Source organism: Taudactylus pleione, unplaced genomic scaffold, assembly GCF_031769625.1.
Source record: "Taudactylus pleione unplaced genomic scaffold, aTauple2 ptg000006l, whole genome shotgun sequence".
Classification (NCBI taxonomy): Eukaryota; Metazoa; Chordata; class Amphibia; order Anura; family Myobatrachidae; genus Taudactylus; species Taudactylus pleione.
The window spans coordinates 16,140,326-16,161,298 of NW_028284409.1; positions in this window are offsets into that span (position 1 = coordinate 16,140,326).

The following is a 20,973-nucleotide window of genomic DNA, read 5'->3' on the forward strand; positions in this document are numbered from 1 at the left end:
ACTAATTTGTAATCCAAATAAAATTTGCAATTGTTTTCAAAAGCCTTGTCAATTCCATCATTAACATTGCTTCATCTGTATTTATATTGTTTGAACATTGTATTATTTATACGTTATGTAATATAATGTAATGCAGGTGCAATGCATTGTCATTGAATGCATCATTGTTAGTCAGATATTTGTTCAATTTACGCTATACTTCAGGGGCCACAATAAATTGAAGAGACATCTAGCTATCTGTAATAACATATCAACAGGTATCTTAAATCACCATTATAAGCCATACTTGTCAACTTTTGGAGGGGGCAGCCATCAGGGCTGTAACTAGGCATGTGCGAGTGGTTCTGTCGCACAGAGCGCATGACTTTGTGGGTGGCACCTTCGCTGCCCCAGCCCTTGTTCTGTCTAGCAGGGTTACCAGTACGGCACCCTGCAGACAGTATCGCTGCAGCAGTCCTGCCTGGAGCATCTTTTGGACACTCCAGGCACGCACTGTGGGCCTGATGCATTACGGATCACAACTGCGATTGCAATAGCGATTAAGCACGCAGTCTCACTGCGATAGTATGGTAATCCACTGTGATCGCTATGCCTTCGCAGCACAACATAAAGACGTCCACTTTACCTTACACACAGCTGTAACCCTTAGAAAGACTGCAAAATCATCGATAACATTGAGTACCATCGCAGCCTCACGCATACTTGCACAAGTTCTGACCTTATTCAGGAATTGCTAACCTCGTCGCACACTGTGAGTACTCAAGCTGCGTATGGCATCACAGTGGATAATTTATGCACGCCCATGCAACGGCATTCAAACGCACTGGCAGGCTTGCGTTTCGCTGACCACCTCCCCGTCACCTCCCACAAACAGCACTTCCTGTCAATCACTCTGCAATGGGTCTGTGTTGTCACTGCGATCGCAGTCCCGATTGCAGTGGCTGGTTCGCACACTGTGATGCATATGCATGCACAGAACGCAACAATCGGCCGATTGCTTGCATAATCGCAGTTGAGATCGGTAATGAATCAGGCCCTGTGTCATCTGTACAGCTTCTTGGAGCATCCTTAGGATGCTTCCGGCAGTGCAGCACTACCCAATGCTGGTGGCCCTGCTTCCTTTGTGCAATGCCATGATGTCATGCACTCAGGGGGAGTGGTCGGCACAGGGTGCACTGCAGCATTTTTTCGCCCACTGGCAACCATGTAGGATGTACAGGGAGATGGCTGGTGCCACAATCGCACCATAACAGCCCTGTACCCCTCTGTTCAAAGCTGCAACTTGTGGCATTGCTCATTTAGACAAGAGGCATGAAAAGCCTCTCAGGAGCCCGGGAGAGCCCCCCAAAATGTGTGACTTCGCTGAACACTTTTGGAGAGTTGGTAAGTATGCTACAAGCTATAGCAAACAAATATGAAAACAAGCATAAAAGAGCTGGGGGATGCAAGTGAAGGCTCTGATAGCCAGTGGCATCACAAGGGGGGTGCGGGAGGAGCAGGCTGCACCAGGTGCCACCCTACAAGGGGGTGACACCAAAATCCACACACTCATAACCGCAGCCCCCCACCCCCCCGCCGCCACACTGCTGACTGCCACGGCCGCCATCAGGGGGGGACAGTCGGGATTGCTGTCCCGGATACTCTGACATTTCCTTTCACCCACCCGCCACTGCTGTCGCAACTTCCAGTGCAAGTGAAGGGACCTTTGTCCTACTTCCGTCCGCCGCCGTCGCTACTGCCTGTACAGACAATCCACCCTACTGTAGCCCTCTGTCCACCATGAAATATCCGGGTGCCTGTCATTCCTCTTCTGCTTCTGTATAATAAAGTTTATTATCCAGCACATGTGACGTCATGACATCACACGTGCAGATAATAAACTTTATTATACAAAGGTAGAGGGGAACTGACAGGCACACGGCTCTTTCACGGTGGACAGCAGCACTGAAGAGAAGAGAGAGGAGCCGCAGTGACTATGAAGCAGCAGCCTGGAAGAGAAGAAGGGTAAGAAGGCATTGCATAAGGGGCATTACTGGAGGCACTGCATAATGGGCACTACTGGGGGCATTCCATAATGGGCTCTAATACAGGGCATTGAATAAGGGGCAATGCATAAGGGGCATTACTGGAGGCACTGCATAATGGACACTACTGGGGGCACTGTGTAAGTGGCTCTAATACGGGGGCATTGCATAAGGGGCACTGCATAAGGGGTATTACTGGGGGCACTACATAATGGGCTATAATACAGAGGGCATTGAATAAGGGGCACTACATAAGGGGCATTGCATAATGCACACTACTGGGGCACTGTGTAAGTGGCGCTAATATGGGGGCATTGCATAAGGGGCATTACTGGGGCACTGCTTAATGGGCTCTAATACAGGGGGCATTGAATAAAGGGCACTACATAAAGGGTATTTCTGGGGGCACTGCATAATGGACACTACTGGGGGCACTGTGTAAGTGGCTCTAATATGGGGGCATTGCATAAGGGGCATTACTGGGGGTACTGCATAATGGACTACTGGTGGCACTGCATAAGGGGCTCTAATACAGAGGGCATTGCATAAGGGGGTCTTATACAGGGAGCATTGCAAAAGGGGCTCTTATACAGGGGGCATTGTATAAGGGGCTCTAATACATGGGGCATTGCATAAGGGGCACTACTACAGGGGGCACTACATTTGGTTTTCGTTAATAATCACCCTTTCAAAATTCCATATAAGACAATTTTTTTTCTTGCCCCCACACTCTCTTAGACCTTGAATATTCGTCCCGGTTGGTATTTTGAGTTTGACATGCCTGGTACACACACATACACTAAAATCTTTAGATATACAGGGCCATAAGGAGGGGTGTGTGAGGCCGCACAGGTCGGGATTGCCTGGGGGCAGTACTAGCCGTACCTGTAGTTGGCTGAAGACCACACCTCTGACTTATGGTTTTTGTACTGTGTGGTAAGAGGGAGGGGGCACTATTGCTGGGGGCATTGCATAAGCGGCACTACTACTGTGGGCATTGTAAAAGGGACACTACTACTGTGGGTATTGTGTATAAGGGTCACTAATGTGGACATTGTGTAAAAGGGGCACTACTGTGAGCATTGTGTAAAAGGGGCACTACTGAGGGCATTGTGTAAAAGGGGTAACATAAATAAGGGACACTATGGTGCATCAGGAGCACTATGTGCGGTGTAATGTGAATAAGATTGTGCTACTGTGTTGCCTAATTTGAATTGGGGATAGGATTGTATGACCATGCCCTTTTCTTTCGAGATCATGCCTCTTTTTTGCTCCATGTGCCCTAGGCGCACGCTGTCCGTTTATTAATAATCGCCAAGGAAGGGAGGAGAGGGGGTCGTTCCACCATGTCTCTAGGACCACTTTAAGCACTGCTACCCAGAATACCGTGCTTGGCATCGTCATGCCCGCTGGGTGCACCCAGCAGTCTGGGAGGAGCACAATGTGACTGCTGGACTGGTAAGGGGGAAGAGTTTGTGGAGCTGCGCACCTTGGTCACGATTTCTTTTTCTAATGTGGGGGGGGGTGTCACCGTGCATTACAGCACTGGGTGACACCCAGGGCCGGATTATAGGAGGGGCAAACAGGGCAATTGTCCAGGGGCCCCCACACCTTGGGGGCCCCCACACTGATTAGAATAATGACTGGAACCTGGCCACTATCCCTGGCCGGGTTCCGGTCCCAGCAGTATCACAGCAGTCCACTGCCTCTGATTCACCCGACAGTGTCTGTCTATGAAAGCCCCGCAATGCAGTGAAGTGCCCACCCCCATCAGGAGGCTGATGGGTTGCCTGCTGCAGCTGCAAGAGGTTAGTGTGTGCGCTCCCTTACTCCATCTCTCTGTCCCCTCCTCCCTCTCTCTCCCTTCCAGTCTCTCCCTCTCTTCCTCTATTTCCCTTCTTGTCTCTCTCCCCATCCCTCTCTGTCTCACTCCCTCCCCCTCTCTCCTTCCCTCACCCCTCCCTTTCTCTTTCTCCTAATTCTCTCTCCCCTTACTCCCTCTCTGTCTCTCTCTCTCTCTTACTTCTCTCTCCCTGTCCCTTCCTCCCTCCCCCCCACTCTCTATCTATACTGTATATCTATCTAAATCTCTATCTTTATCTATAAATGTTATATATATACTTCTGTATCTTTACGGCCCCCTGGTTACACTACTTACGTATTTTCACTGAATAGTGAAGATACATAAGTAGCATAACCAGGGGGCCGCAAAGATACGGAAGTACCATATATATATATATATATATATATATATATCCCCAGCCTAAATCCTGCGTTTTACCCTGGCAGTGGCCATTTTTTTTATGCTGATGCATCTTCTCTTGCATCTGTGCTGGAGGCGCGGCTGTGATAATATACAAATGCTGGTTTCAGCCTACCCCTGATGTAGCAGCCTGCGTCTGAATGAGCAAGTGCCAGGGCCGGATTATAGGGGGGGCGACAGGGGCGGCTGTCCAGGGGCCCCCACAGATAGGGGGCCCCCACACAAGAGAGCAGAGCAGCATATCGCTGCCTGCGCTCCGGTTCTCTTCAGCGGTGGCTCAGCTGTTTCATATACAGCAGCCGCCGCGGAGCTCACTACCCTGTTGTGATCTTGTGAGGCTGTCACAGTGCTAGAGACTGGACAGTCTCATAGAGATGCTGATCAGTCCCTCAGCAGCATATATGACATAGCCGGGTGTGCACTCCCCATCTCCTCCTCCCTCCTCTCCCTGCCTCCCGCCCCGTGGGCATATCTGTGTCCGGCATTGTCACTGTGCATAGATGCAGCTGCCTTTGTGTCTAACTGCAGAGGAGCGGAGCAGCCGCATGCTGTAGCATCTGCTCACCCGCCGAAGGCATCCCCGGCCGGCTGCTCCCTGCCGGTGCACCAGGACCTGACAGCAGCCCCTGGTTATGCCACCAGTTGCCTGCATTCTCCATCCCACTGTCCCTCGCAGCTAGAGCACACCTTCCAGGGGAGCTGAGAAGTTGCCTTCTACTCCTCCGGCAGGGATACAAAGAAGGAGATGACAGAAGGTCTGCTGCAGGTCACCACCCTCTTGAGCCTGGTTGGGGTAAGGGTGGATTCCGACTCTTACCTGCCTCCTATCCGGGAGATCATCCTTGGGAGAAGCTCTATTAATAGGGCCCCCCACAAGTTTGTTGCCCAGAGGCCCCCACAAACCTTAATCCGGCCCTGGCAAGCACTGAGGATTTCTTGAAACAGCATCTTCAGCACACCATCATGCACTTCATCTATATTTGCACCAGAACTATGGCAGCTGCAGTTTTTCCGTCTGAACATGGCCTCTGTGGCTGTGTGTCTGAAAATGCTGCCGCCTTCACTGACACACCGATAATACACCCATGAGACATTTTTTGCTTTCACCTAAGGCCATCTCCCAGTCACCACCCAGGAATGCCCATCTCTTTGCAGCCCCATATCGGATACCGTCTGTCCTGATTGCAAAAGTATGTTTGTGCGGGGTTGAGTATGGGATGCCAGTGCTCAGGATCCCGGAGGTCAGAATCCGACACCAGCATCACGACAGGGTTAGGATACCGACACCTGTAGGTAATTATTATAACCCTCCCCCCCCCGCAGCCTCAACCTAACCCTCTCCCATGGTGCCTTACCCTCCTCTTAGTGCCTAACTCTAACCCTAACCCCACTACTTACCATCAGGATGCTAGCGTTCAGGATGCCGGCACCGGGATTCTGACTGGTGTCATTCTGGCACCAGCATCTTGACAGCCGGGATTAAAACTACACTCTGTGTAACGCATATATTGCAGTGGTTTTCCGGCTCAGACAGAGCCGAAAGCTCTCAGGGGCTTACGACAAGGGAGACCCTACCCTAGGGTCTCGTCGTAAGCCCCGATGGTCGCGATGGTCTTGACCATCGAGACCATCACCTTAGGCGGTCGTAAGGCTGTGGATGTTAACCCACAGCCTTACCACCGCAAAGGAGGACGTCTTGAAAATTCAAGAGGTCCTCCCCTCATTCAGACCGACCGCATGCTCTGTGCGACCGGCTCTGAATGAGGTCCTTTATCTCTCACAGTTTTTTCTCTCTTCAATCTTTGATAAATACCCCCTAATGTAATAATTTGTCTTTCTGTTTCAATTTTCCCTGTATAAGAAATTATGTAAATAAAGACATGACATAACTGGCACAAGCATGGCCTGCAAGAACTGGTTTTTTTTTTGTTTTACTATATTGTTATTTATGTATATAAAACATTATTTGCGTGTACATAAAAATCCCTTTATTACAGTTGCTTTTGTAACAATTAAAACCATTTATAACATCTGTTAAAACATATGACTAATTATACACAAAATCATCTTTCCTTATATATATTTCCTTTATTAATATTGTTGCTGGAAAAACGTCTGTATAAATATAATTATTTCTAGTGTCTTCATGTTAATGATTGCATAAGTCTGCAAATATTTATTTACTGGTAGAAAGCAGGCGTTCTCGGGTTACATTATTGCTCTCATGCTGGTAAATTGCAGTGCAAAACAACTTTGAACTTCAGATTCAATTTTGTCACAGCTGTGCACTTTTGCCTAATCTACAATGCAAGGGTATGCTGCTTGCTGTTAATATACAGTGGTCTTGAATAATGATAGCCTTACAGGGACACAGAGATGTAGTACTTGCTGGATCAACATGAACAGTTTTAACTGCAATAATTTAATTTACTCTTGAAATCATGGACTTAAACAAAGATTTGATATTACTATTAAACGGTTGCAAACTATAAAATAAACATTAGTATTATTGTTGCCACAGTGCTGTCCTGCGCCAGATAGTGGTTAAAACAGAGGGCCTGATTCAGAGGTGCTCGCAAAAAGCGAGCGCTCGCTCTGAATCAGGGCGGGCACATGTTTTTTTAGTTGTGGCCTCTTGGCCGCTCGCATAGCTGTGGGTTACCAACCACAGCTATTGCGAGCGTCCATGATGATGGTCGTGATGGTCAAGACCATCGCGACCATCGGGCTTGTGACAAGACCCTTGTGGTAGGGTCTCATAACCGCAAGCCCCAGAGAGCTTCTGGCTCAAATCGAGCCGGAAGCTCTCCCACTGACATCACTGGTGATGTCAGTGGGGCCGCCCACAAACGGTAGGCGGTCGCATGGGAACGCCTCCATTTGTGAAGCCACCCCCCCGCCACACCTACAAAATGGGACGAGCTGTCGATCAACATCGACAGCCGCCCCTTTTGTACTGAGTCCCGGAGTGAGCACTTTTTGCGCTTGCTCCGGGGCTCGCGCAGGCCCAATGTGAACACTGCGTGTGCGCACTGGTCCACCATCGACTCGCTTGCGAGCGGGTCTGAATCAGGCCCAGAGTACATAAAACAAGGACATTTACTGTAGGGTGGACACACTACATGCAAACTAAAGGGTAGGTAAGTGTCTCTTTTGTACTTTTCTAGTTTTCTATGGGCCAGAATCATTACCGATCGCAATTGCGATTACAAATGCAATCGGCTGATTGTTGTGTACTGCACATGCGTATGCATATCAGTGCGCGAGCCGGCCATTGCGATCGCAGTGATTACCCAGACCTCTCACAGAGTGATTGACATGAAAGTGCCGATTTTGTGAGTGTTGACTGGGGGCTGGTTGGTGAAACGCAGGCGTGCCAGTGCGTTTGAACGCCATTGAAAGGGCATGCATAAATTAGCCACTGCTATACCTTACGCAGCCTGAGCACTCAGCGTGCAATGAAGTTAGCAATTTCTGAGTAAGGTGCAAGTGTGCATGAGGCTGCGATGGTACTCGATTGTACAGATGGTTTCACAGTCTTACTAAACATCAGGGCCGTAGCTAGGGTAGTGCGGCCGGTGCCATCGCACAGGGCACCACAGATCAGGGGGCGCTGTTTGGGCCTTCAATTTTCTGTTTATTATTATTCTCACTTGTAGCTTCCTCTTATTTCTCACCCAGCATCTCCTGGCCTCCCCTATCTCTTCCCTGGCCCTTCCCCTTGAGGCCATTCCCCTTTTTAGGGTGCATTATGTTTTGTGTGCATTATGTCCCTTTGAAAAATGAGGGGGGCGCCAAAGCTCTTTCTGGCACAGGGCACCAAAAAGTCTTGTTACGACACTGCTAAACATTACGGATGTGTGTAAGGTAAAGTGGTATGCCATCACAATCTGTGGTTAACTGCAGATTCAGCACTCTCACAGAGTGAGATTGCTGTCACTCACAAAATGGTATAGCTGCTAATTCACAGAATTGTGTGCTCATTGGAATATACACATGCAGTCTATGCAACTGAAGTCTGAGCAGTTATGTGGCACACACATCCCACTCAGTTCCCACATTCTTCCCATTCATTTACCACAACAATCCCACTGGGTTCCAACATCCTTGTCACTCCATACATCCATCTCATTTAGAATACACATTCAGCTACTTAATTTCTAAAACTATCATACTCTGTCTATGCATGTACACTATCTTCACCTCTATGCTGGTATAACTTCCCCAATCTCTACAGCTGTGTGGTCTCCTAACTGTGCTAGTTCTTTATTCTCTCATCCTCATGAATCTGTCTTTCCCCATCCGCACCGCCCTGTCTTCCTGCATCCGTGCTACTCTGTTTCCTTCCATCTGCACCACCACCTTTCCCCTAGTCACACCACTTTGTCTTCCCCCCATCTGTGCCACTCTTTCTTCCTCCATTTGCACCACTTTGCCCCCCCAACCATGGCAATCTGTCTTCCCCCTTATCCGCACCAATCTGTCCTTCCCACTCTCTACTGATGTGTGTTCTCCCATTGTGCTAATCTATATTCTGTCATCCATACCAATCTGTCTTTACCCATCTGCACTGCTCTGTCTTCCCCCATCCATGCCACTGTGTGCACCTATCCATGTCTCTATTCTCCCAACAGTGCCTGTCCCCTGCATCCACACCACTGTTTTCTAAACATCTGCATCACTTTGTCCCCCCCATCCGCACTACTGTTTTCCACCCATCTGCATCACTTTGGCTCCTTCCCATCAGTGCTACTTAAGCTCCCCCCTCTCCATGCTTATATGTCCCCATTCACACTTATCAGTCTCTTCCCCATCCACTCCACGATTATCCCATCTGTGCAGCTCTATCTTCTGCTCAGACCTCAGTTTCATAGACTGCATGTGTGTATTCCAATGAGCACACAATTCTGTGAATTAGCAGCTCTACTATTTTGTGAGTGACAGCAGTCTCACTCTGTGAGAGTTCTGAATCTGCAGTTAACCACAGGGTGTGATGGCATACCATATCTATTGTACAAGGAACATGTCCATTAAGGTGTCAGCCTTAATGATCTTAATTTCATTGCTTTTTTTAGTTTGAGTGGCACAAATTCAGAAGGTTTTGTGAAAGTTCAGATCATGCCTAAGAAGCCTTAATGGCACATGTGAAACCGTAAGGTTTTTTGTCTATGGAATTTCATAGCTTTTTTAAAATGTAGTTTGGAGGTGCAAAACGGGCCACCTGCAGGGGAGAAGGGAAACAAAATGGTACACTAGTGCAGTGGAAGAGGGGCCAGCATACAGGAGGTGGTTTGGGAGGTGCAGAGTGCAAGACAGCTGCAGGGGCAGGCTGTAGGCATGCGGGGTAGTGGCAGCAGCGGTGGTGCAGAGAAGTGGCGGCAGTGCAGTGCAAAGGGGCATCAGCAGTTGACAGAAGGCTCACCAGTACTGTGCATGCACCTCAGAAAATAAAATCAATAAGTCACAGATGCACAAACGCAGCAGTAAGATCCATCTATGCATCTATGTTGAAAATTTAATGTGTAAAATAAAAAAAAGTGCACTGCCCCCCAAAACACATCCAGCACCGGGCTTTTTACAGCTAGCACTGGTTGTGCTTAAATACACGGGACAAATGATGTAGGGGTCCCCTCTACTTAAGCACATCCAGCACCGGGCTAGTGAGAACCAGCCCCGGTTGCCAAAATACGGGGAACAAATGACATAGGGATCCCCCGTACTTTGCGCAATAAGCACTGGGCTCTGATCCGGTCCTGGATGTGGAAATACAGGGGGAAAAAATTAGTAGGGTCCCCCTGTATTCTTCAGAACCAGCACCAGACTTTTTCTAGTAGAGGACTAATGCCACAGGCCAGGGGAGCCCCCCAGCTGAAGCATTAACCCTGACCGCTAGTTAGCCCAGGCTGGGGATACCTAGGGAGCTGAGGACCCCCCCAATAAAGGGGTCCCCCTCTCCAGGGCACCCCAGGCCTAAACTGATAGCCCGGGGCTATCCTCGACATCCCTGGGCTGTGGGTACTGGGTTAATTGTGTGAAGTGACTCCCTCCCCCTGAAGCACAACCAGCACCAGGATTATAACAGCCAGTCCTGGTTGTGCATAAATACAGGGGACAAATGACGTGTGGGTCCCCTGTACTTAAGCACAATCAGCACCGGGCTAGTGAGAGCCTGACCCGATTGCCAAAATATGGGGGACAAACAACGCAGGGGCCCTCCATACTTTGTGCAACCAGCACTGGGCTCTGATCCGGTCCTGGTTTTGGAAATACAGGGAGGAAAAATGAGTAGGGTCCCCCTGTATTCTTCAGAACCAGCACTGGACTTCTTCTAGTGGGGGCTAATGCCACAGCCAGAAGAGCCCTTTCACTGTGCCCTCCCTGCTGCAGCCTTAACCCTGACCACTAGTCAGCCCAGGCCGGGGATCCATGGGGAGCTGGGAACCCCCCCAATAAAGGGGTCCCCATCTCCAGGGCACCCCAGGCTGATAGCCTGGGGCTATCCCAGGCACCCCTGGGCAGTGGGTGCCAGGTTGATTGTGTAATGTGTGGTGCATTTTAAAGACTATTTTGTTTTGCAGGTGAACTGTAGGTCCCAGCAAGCCTCCCCCGCATGCTGATACTTTGAAAACCAGAAGTACCAGCAAGCGGGGAATTTTGGGCCCACTGGTACACCATTTTTTTAAATAAAATTTATTTTATCTGCACCTTCACCTTGGGGCGGCGGCCTTTAAGTTCTTTTTCATGCCCGCCGCCACCCCAGGGTACCAACCTGCCAGGGCTTCAGCATTTTTGCTGCCTGTGTCAGTTCTTGGCAGCCTGTGTCAGTTCTTTTTTGTGGCTGCCGCCTAGTAGGGCTTTGGGCGTCTTCGCCTGGCAGGCACCATGCCAGGGCTTCGGCATCTTTGCCTGGCGGGCGCCAATCTGCCAGGACTTTGGTGTTTTTGCCTGGCGGGTGCCAACACACCAGGGCTTCAGCATCTTCATCTAGTGGGCAGCAGCCTATGTCAGCTCTTTTTCATGTCTGCCGCCCACTAGGACATCCGGTGTCTTTGCCTGGTGGGCGCAAACTCGCCAGGACTTCAGCATCTTCACATAATGGGTGGCAGCCTGTGTCAGCTCTTTTTCATGGCTGCTGCCCACTAGGACTTCTGGCATCTTCTTTCTTCAGGAGCTCTTCATTGCTTTCTCCTGGCCTACGGACTGGCAACCCGTCTCCTTGGGAGAGAGGATGATGCCTTTGGCAAGGCAGAGGGTGACAGGAGTGAGAGGGTGATGGTGAGATAGTGATGCAGTGGAGAAAGAGTGTGAGGCAGTGGGTGACGGGGAGAGATAGTGGGAGATGGAGAGGCAGTGGGTGATGGGGATGAAAAGAGAGGTTGACAGTGAGAGGCTGAGGGTGATGCCAGGAAATGGATGACATGGGGGAGGCAATGGGTGATGCTAGGGAATAGGTGACAGGTGGGAGGAAGTGGGTGACACTAGGGTGAAGTAGTGGGTGACATATAGAATGACGGGGAGAGTCAGTGGATGACAGGAAAAGGATGACAGGAGTGAGAGGGTGATGGTGAGATAGTGATGCAGTGGAGAGAGAGGGCAAGGCAGTGGGTGACAGGGAGAGATAGTGGGTGACAGGGATGAAAAGAGGTTTACAGTGAGAGGCAGAGGGTGATGCCAGGGAATGGGTGACAAGGGGAGGCAGTGGGTGACACCAGGAAATAAGGCAGTTGGTGACACTAGGGAATAGGTGACAGGGGGAGGAAGTGGGTGACACCAGGGTAAAGTAATGGGTGAATCAGAGGATGATGGGGAGAGGCAGTGGGTGACAGGGAGAGGGTGACAGGAGTGAGAGGGTGATGTGCAGATAGTGATGGAGGGTAGCGGCAGAGGTGACGGGGAGAGATAGTGGGAGACGGAGAGGCAGTGGGTGACAAGAAAGCGCGATGGGGATGACAGGTAGAAAGTGATGGAGAGAAGCAGAGGTTAATGGGGAATGGGTAATTCCTTGGATAGGCAGTGGGTGACAGAAGAGAGATGGTGATGGAGAGGTAGTAATGCAGGGTAGAGGCAGTGGGTGACAGATGAGAAAGGGTGATGGAGAGATACAGTAGTAACGCAGGGTAGAGGCAGTGGGTGATAGAAGAGAGAGGGTGATGGAGAGGTAGTAACTCAGGGTAGAGGCAGTGGGTGACAGAAGAGAGAGGGTGATGGAGAGGTAGTAATGCAGGGTAGAGGCAGTGGGTGACAGAACAGAGAGGGTGATGGAGATTGTAACACAGGGTAGAGGCAGTGGGTGACAGAAGAGAGATGGTGATGGAGAGGTAGTAATGCAGGGTAGAGGCAGTGGGTGACAGATGAGAAAGGGTGATGGAGAGATAGTAATGCAGGGTAGAGGCAGTGGGTGACAGAAGAGAGAGGGTGATGGAGACGTAGTAATGCAAGGTAGAGGCAGTGGATGACAGATAAGAGAGGGTGATGAAGATAGTAGCACAGGGTAGAGGCAATAGGTTACAGAAGAGAGATGGTGCTGGAAAGGTAGTAACGCAGGGTATAGGCAGTGGGTGACAGAAGAGAGAGGGTGATGGAGAGGTAGTAATGCAGGGTAGAGGCAGTGGGTGACAGAAGAGAGAGGGTGATGGAGGTAGTAACTCAGGGTAGAGGCAGTGGGTGACAGGGCAAGATAGTGGGAGAAGGAGAGATAGTGTGTGATTGGGGAGGCAGTACATGCCATGAGGCAGACATAAATGTACTTATAGTTGGCTCGGGGGGATGGGCCCACAGCAGAGCAGCCAGACTGGCTAGTCCAGGACTCCAAGAGCGACGCCGAGCCGGGTTAAAGGGGTGTGGCCTAATCACGGGAGGTGTGGCAATGCCCCCTTAGAAAAAAATAAAATAGCACCTTTTTTTTTTGCACAGCCGCAAAGTGCTTGGGAGGGAGGCGCTGTGAGCCCCCTCAACCTGGCGCATAGCCAGTGGGGGGAGCAATCAGTGTGATTGCTCCCCCCACAGGCATATATAAATAAATATAAAATATATATATTGGGAGAGATACAGTCAGGTGCATAAATATTGGGACATTGACAGAATTTTCATATTTTGGCCTCTATTCACCACCACAATGGCTTTGAAATGAAACAAACAATATGTGCTTTAACTGCAGACTTTCAGATTTAATTTGAGGGTAATTACATCCAAATCAGGTGAACGGTGTAGGAATTACAACGGTTTCTATATGTGCCTCCCACTTTTTAAGGGGCCAAAAGTAATGGGACAAACTAAACAATCCTAAATCTAACTTTCACTTTTTAATACTTTGTTGCAAATCCTTTGCAGGCAATTACAGCCTGAAGTCTGGAACGCATAGACATCACCAGATGCTGGGTTTCATCCCTGGTGATGCTCTGCCAGGCCTCTACTGCAAATGTCTTCAGTTCCTGCTTGTTCTTGGGGCATTTTCCCTTCAGTTTTGTCTTCATCAAGTGATATGCATGATCAATCAGATTCAGGTCAGGGGATTGACTTGGCCATTGCATAACATTCCACTTTTTAGCCTTAAAAAACTCTTTGGTTGCTTTTGCAGTATGCTTCAGGTCATTGTCCATCTGCACTGTGAAGCATCGTCCAATGAGTTCTGAAGCATTTGACTGAATATGAGCATATAATATTGCCCAAAACACTTCAGAATTCATTCTGCTGCTTTTGTCAGCAGTCACATCATCAATAAATACAAGGGAACCTGTTCCATTGGCAGTCATACATGCCCACGCCATGACACTACCACCACCATGCTTCACTGATGAGGTAGTATGTTTTGGATCATGAGCAGTTCCTTTCCTTCTCCATACTCTTCTCTTCTCATCACTCTGGTACAAGTTGATCTTTGTCTCATCTGTCCATAGGATGTTGCTCCAGAACTGTAATGGTTTTTTTAGATGTTGTTTGGCAAACTCTAATCTGGTCTTCCTGTTTTTGTGGCTCACCAATGGTTTACATCTTGTGGTGAACCCTCTATATTCACTCTTGTGAAGTCTTCTCTTGATTGTTGACTTTGACACATATACACCTACCTCCTGGAGAGTGTTCTTGATTTGGCCAACTGTTGTGAAGGGGTTTTTCTTCACCAGGGAAATAATTCTTCTGTCATCCACCACAGTTGTTTTCCGTGGTCTTCCGGGTCTTTTGGTGTTGCTGAGCTCTCCAGTGCATTCTTTCTTTTTAAGAATGTTCCAAACAGTTGATTTGGCCACACCTAATGTTTTTGCTATCTCTCTGATGGGTTTGTTTTGTTTGTTCAGCCTAATGATGGCTTGCTTCACTAATAGTGACAGCTCTTTGGATCTCACATTGAGAGTCGACAGCAACTGATTCCATATGCAAATGTCACACCTAGAATCGACTCCAGACCTTTTACCTGCTTAATTGATAATGAAATAACGAGGGAAAAGCCCACACTTGTCCATGAAATAGCTTTTGAGTTGATAGTCCCATTACTTTTGGCCCCTTAAAAAGTGGGAGGCACATATAGAAACCGTTGTAATTCCTACACCGTTCACCTGATTTGGATGTAATCACCCTCAAATTAAATCTGAAAGTCTGCAGTTAAAGCACATCTTGTTTGTTTCATTTCAAAGCCATTGTGGTGGTGAATAGAGGCCAAAATATGAAAATTCTGTCAATGTCCCAATATTTATGCACCTGACTGTATATAAACTAGGGGTGTGCACCGGACACTTTTCGTGTTTTGTGTTTTGGTTTTGGATCTGGATCTTTCTTCGTGTTTTGGATCTGGATTGGTTTTGCCAAAACCACCCTTCCGTGTTTTGGGTTCTGGGTTTTGTGTTTTGGATCTGGATTTTTTCTTAAAAAATAAAAAAAACCCGCTAAAATCACATAAATGGGCCTTTTTTTGTTCCTACGCTATTAATAACCCCAATAACATTAATTTCCACTCATTTCCACTCTATTCTGAACACCTCACACCTCACAATATTGTTTTTAGGCCAAAAGGTTGTACCGAGGAAGCTGGATGACTATGCTAAGCGACACAAGGGGGCGGCACAAACACGTGGCCCATCTAGGAGTGGCACTGCAGTGGCAGACAGGAAGCCAATCAGCGTTATGGTGCCCATTTGCATGTAGCACGAACCCGGGAGATCCGTGCTACATGCATCTGTGTGATTGGCACAGAGCAATGACAGGTCCGTGAGACCCGTCTGTGCTGCTGTGGTAAAAAAAAAAAAAAAAAACCTGTGTAAAAAAAGAAAAAAATGGCGTGCACCCCCCCAAAAAAGAGCAACCAGCCCCAGGCATTAGTAACCCAGTGCTGGGTGTGCTTAAATACAGGGGACAAACGACGTAGGGGTCCCCTGTACTTAAGCACAACCAGCACCGGGCTAGTCAGAACCAGCGCTGGTTGCCAAAATACGGGGGACAAACGACGTAGGGGTCCCCTGTATTCTGCGCAACCAGCTCTGGGCTCTGATCCGGTCCTGGTTCTGGAAATATAGGGGACAAAAAATGAGTAGGGTTCCCCTGTATGTTCCAGAACCAGCACTGGACTTTTTCTAGCGGGGGGCTGATGCCACAGCCAGGGGAGCCCTTTCACCGGGCCCCCCAGCCGCAGCATCAACCCTGACCGCTAGTCAGCCCAGGCCGGGGATCCCTGGAGAGCTGGGGACCCCCCCAATAAAGGGGTCACCCTCTCCAGGGCACCCCAGGCCCAGGCTGATAGCCCGGGGCTATCCCCGCCACCCCTGGTGGCGGTGGGTGGCGGGTTGATTGTGTGGTGTGGTGTAAATAAATAATATCAAACATTGTCTTTACAAGTAGAACTGCAAGTCCCAGCTAGCCTGCCCCGCATGCTGGTACTTGGAGAACCACAAGTACCAGCATGCAGGGCATTAAGGGCCCACTAGTACCTGTAGTTCACCTGTAAAAAAAATGTTTAAAAAAACACAGGACACACACACCGTGACAGTATAAGTTTATTAAACATACATACACACACACACATGTACACATACTCACCTATGTAACCTGTAGCATCGGTCCACTTGTCCGGTAAAGTATCCCTAGGGGACCTGTGAAAAAAAACATACTCACCATCTCCTATGCGAGGTTCTGTCCTCTTCGTTCCAAAGTAGGCATCCCCGGACTTGGCAAAAAAAAAAAACGAAAACGCGATCCACGAACTTAGTACCGTTCTATAGAACGGTACTTCCCAAATGAGAGCTTAGCGGCGGGGTATCACCATGGAAACCCCGCTGCTAAGCGTTCATTGGCTGAGAGAGGTCATCTCCCGTCTCTCAGCCAATGAACGGCTCCCTCCATTGTAGTCAATGGTGGGAACCGCAGGGTAAACTTTAATAACCTTGCGGCTCCCAGCATTGACTACAATGGAGGGAGCCGTTCATTGGCTGAGAGAGACGGGAGATGGCCTCTCTCAGCCAATGAACGCTTAGCAGCGGGGTTTCCATGGTGATACCCCGCCGCTAAGCTCTCATTCGGGAAGTACCGTTCTATAGAACGGTACTAAGTTCGTGGATCGCGTTTTCGTTTTTTTTTTTTTGCCAAGTCCGGGGATGCCTACTTTGGAACGAAGAGGACAGAACCTCGCATAGGAGATGGTGAGTATGTTTTTTTTCACAGGTCCCCTATGGATACTTTACCGGACAAGTGGACCGATGCTACAGGGTTACATAGGTGAGTATGTGTACATGTGTGTGTGTGTGTGTGTGTATGTATGTTTAATAAACTTATACTGTCACGGTGTGTGTGTCCTGTGTTTTTTTTAAACATTTTTTTACAGGTGAACTACAGGTACTAGTGGGCCCTTAATGCCCTGCATGCTGGTACTTGTGGTTCTCCAAGTACCAGCATGCGGGGCAGGCTTGCTGGGACTTGCAGTTCTACTTGTAAAGACAATGTTTGATATTCTTTATTTACACCACACCACACAATCAACCCGCCACCCACCGCCACCAGGGGTGGCGGGGATAGCCCCGGGCTATCAGCCTGGGCCTGGGGTGCCCTGGAGAGGGTGACCCCTTTATTGGGGGGGTCCCCAGCTCTCCAGGGATCCCCGGCCTGGGCTGACTAGCGGTCAGGGTTGATGCTGCGGCTGGGGGGCCCGGTGAAAGGGCTCCCCTGGCTGTGGCATCAGCCCCCCGCTAGAAAAAGTCCAGTGCTGGTTCTGGAACATACAGGGGAACCCTACTCATTTTTTTCCCCTGTATTTCCAGAACCAGGACCGGATCAGAGCCCAGAGCTGGTTGCGCAGAATACGGGGGACCCCTACGTCGTTTGTCCCCCGTATTTTGGCAACCAGCTCTGGTTCTGACTAGCCCGGTGCTGGTTGTGTTTAAGTACAGGGGACCCCTATGTCGTTTGTCCCCTGTATTTAAGCACACCCAGCACTGGGTCACTAATGCCCGGGGCTGGTTGCTCTTTTTTTGGGGGGGAGGACGCCATTTTTTTCTCTTTTTACACAGGTTTTTTTTTTTTTATTTACCACAGCAGCACAGACGGGTCTCACGGACCCGTTAGTGCTCTGTGTCAATGACACAGATGCAAGTAGCACGGATCTCCTGGTCCGTGCGTGCATCTGTGTCATTGAAATACACAGCAGCACAGACGGGTCTCACTGACCCATCTGTGCTCTGTGTCATTGTCAATCACACAGATGCATGTAGCACGGATCTCACGAGTCCGTGCTACATGCAAATGAGCACCATAATGCTGATTGGCTGAGAGCCGTGACAGACGGCTCTGTCAGCCAATCAGCACTTTGCCCATTAAAGGCAAAGGCATTTTTTTTTAAATGGCCGCTCGAGGCAAAACCTCGAGATCCGACAGCAGATCTCGAGGTTTTGCCTCGGGAGAGGGATCCGGGGCAGACAGGGAGATCCGAGCTTGGGCTCGGATCGCCCCGGATCCCCGAAGTTCGGGTGGGTTCGGTTCTCAGGGAACCGAACCCGCTCATCCCTAATATAAACATCTTCATAATGTGGGTAAAGTGCATTCAGGGAGATTGCTAGTGGTATATTTACTAAAGTGTGGGTTTTTAGAAGTGGAGATGTTACCCATAGCAACCAATCAGTTTCTAGCTATTATCTTCTAGAAGGTGCTAGATAAATGTTACGTAGAATCTGATTGGTTGCTATGGGCAATATCTCTGCTTCTAAAAATCCAAAAAACCTGCACTTTAGTAAATATACCCCCTAGACCAGTGGTTCCCAAACTGTGCACCGTGGCACCCTTGGTTGCCTTGGGACACTTGCAGGGTGCCTCAGGTTGGTGGTTCAGCACCAGATCAAATTATTTATGGTCAATGTAATGTAAATATGTTGGCAAACAGAAGTGCAAACCTGTCCACCATCACATAACTGAGCCTAAGGATGACAGGTCAGCACACTTTATTACTTTACTTAATTTTTTTCTGAATTTCTCAATAATAAACTTGAACTTAGGGGTGCTGTGAAAACAATGCTGATATTCTAGGGTGCCGTGATTCAAAAAAGTTTGGAAACCACTGCCCTACACTCTTATGGGAGTCAGGGAGATTTCTACTATTTCAGGAAGTCTCCATGACAATCAGGTAAAGTTGGCAAGTACTGTATGTTCCTACTTCTTACATAAACTACCTTGTTTTTGAATCTTTTTGATATAATCTTATCTGTGTACTCATATTATATATGATATTATATGTGAGACAACATCTTGTGGATTATAGCTTGCCCACTAAGAGGTATATTTACTAAGGGGTAGGTTTTTAGAAGTGGATATGTTGCCCATAGCAACCTATCAGATTTTACTTAACATTTATCTAACAACTTCTAAAATAGGGGTGGGCAATAAGCGGCCCCCCTGCTGTTGCAGAAATACACATCCCAGCATGCCACAGTTTTGCTATTTGGCCATGCTAAGACTGTTGCAAGGCATGCTGGGATTTGTAGTCCACCATCAGCTGGAGGGCCACTTATTGCCCACTTCTGTTGTAGAAGATAATAGCTAAGATAATAGATTGGTTGCTATGGGCAACATCTCCATTTCTAAAAACCCGCACTTTAGTAACTTTACCCCTAAGAGTACTTTCCGTTGCAGTAGACTGCACCCAACTGTATGCAGAACTGCTGAGTGCAGAATGTCACATTCCTCTTAGAGTATTGAGTATACATTCATGGTGATAGATTATTGCCAATTGATACATTTATTAAAATTGGTTTGAGTAGGAGAGATCCCTGCAGCACTGAGAGTAATTACAATTTAATGTGCATATGAACCACCACTGGTTTATGTGTTTTAGTGCTTTTGTGTGTGTATTTGTGAGTCCCAATTATAATAAAAGTTGTTTTATTTATCATAAGTAGTACCCCAGCCAAAAGAGTTCTCTTTTTATTTCTTATAATAAGCTTAGGCGTACTCAGATGACTGATGCTGCAAACATGGCGTCTTTTTCCTTTAAACACCTCCTGCAGGCATTAGCATATTTTTTGCAAAGCAACTACATCCAAAGACACAGCTGTTGTGCAAAAGCATCCATCCCTGAATCCAGCCCATGGTTCAGAGGAATGTGTTGGGGAACTAGAGGCAGTAATGTGAAGCGTTGCTGAGGGCATCTGGAAATCTTGCCCAGGCCATGAGTATATGCATGCTTTAGCACAGGTGACATAACTAGTACCTCAATAATTTTGATTTAACCATCTTTGCTCAAGCATGGATATCCTTAAAACTTGAACTGTTAGGGTGCCTTAAAGATAAAGTATTGGAAACACCGGTGAAGACAATGAGAAAGTTAATACGACTTGCTACTCTTTTATTCTAAATAACAGTTTATAGCATACTTGCCGACTATTACATTTTCCTCCCGGGGAGGTGAAGCAGGTCGGCGGAGTTGGGGGCGGGCTGACCGGATTGCATCATTAAGCTAAATGACACGATTATCATAGACTTGTGTCATTAGGCTCCGCCCCCAATGCTCGGAGCCGCCAATCCCCGCTAATTTTCTCCCCATTCTCCCCATTCACTTGGAAGAATGCGGGAGAAATGCCTACCCTTCCGGGCGGTGCGGGGGGTTACCTGAAAAATCGGGAGCATCCCGTGAATTCTGGGAGGGTAGGCATGTACGATTTTTAGCTGTTCAACAAGTCACTGTTTGAGCTTTATACAGTTTTTACTATTCTACAGTATTTGACCTGTTAATTTAATAACAAACTATTCTATAATGTGTGTCATCCATACTCGTTCCTTGCGGGTGCTCTCAAATTTACTATTGACTTTTCCTTAACTGACCTATTTTATAAATTGGTTATTTCATAGTTTCTCCCAGGTTAACAAAAATGTCAGTGATAAATTTAAGAGCAAACAAATATCACACAATAGAATGGGACAGGTTGACACCAATGACATTTCCTAAATATTCCAAAAAACTAGAGCTGTGCTGGTCTGGTTCCCAGAGAACCGACAATAATTGAATTCTGGGGTTCCGAGTCGAACAGAGTACAAAATCACTTTGGGATTCCGTGTCGAACAGAGTCCAGGATCGGTTCTGTAGTCAGTTCAGAATTTGGATTTAAAAAACAAACTTGGGTTTTGGATTGCATGCACAAATGTCCACACATGTCCAAATTACATAATTTTAGCTGTTTTTTTATTTTTAAATACAGATACAAAACCAAAACACAAAAACAC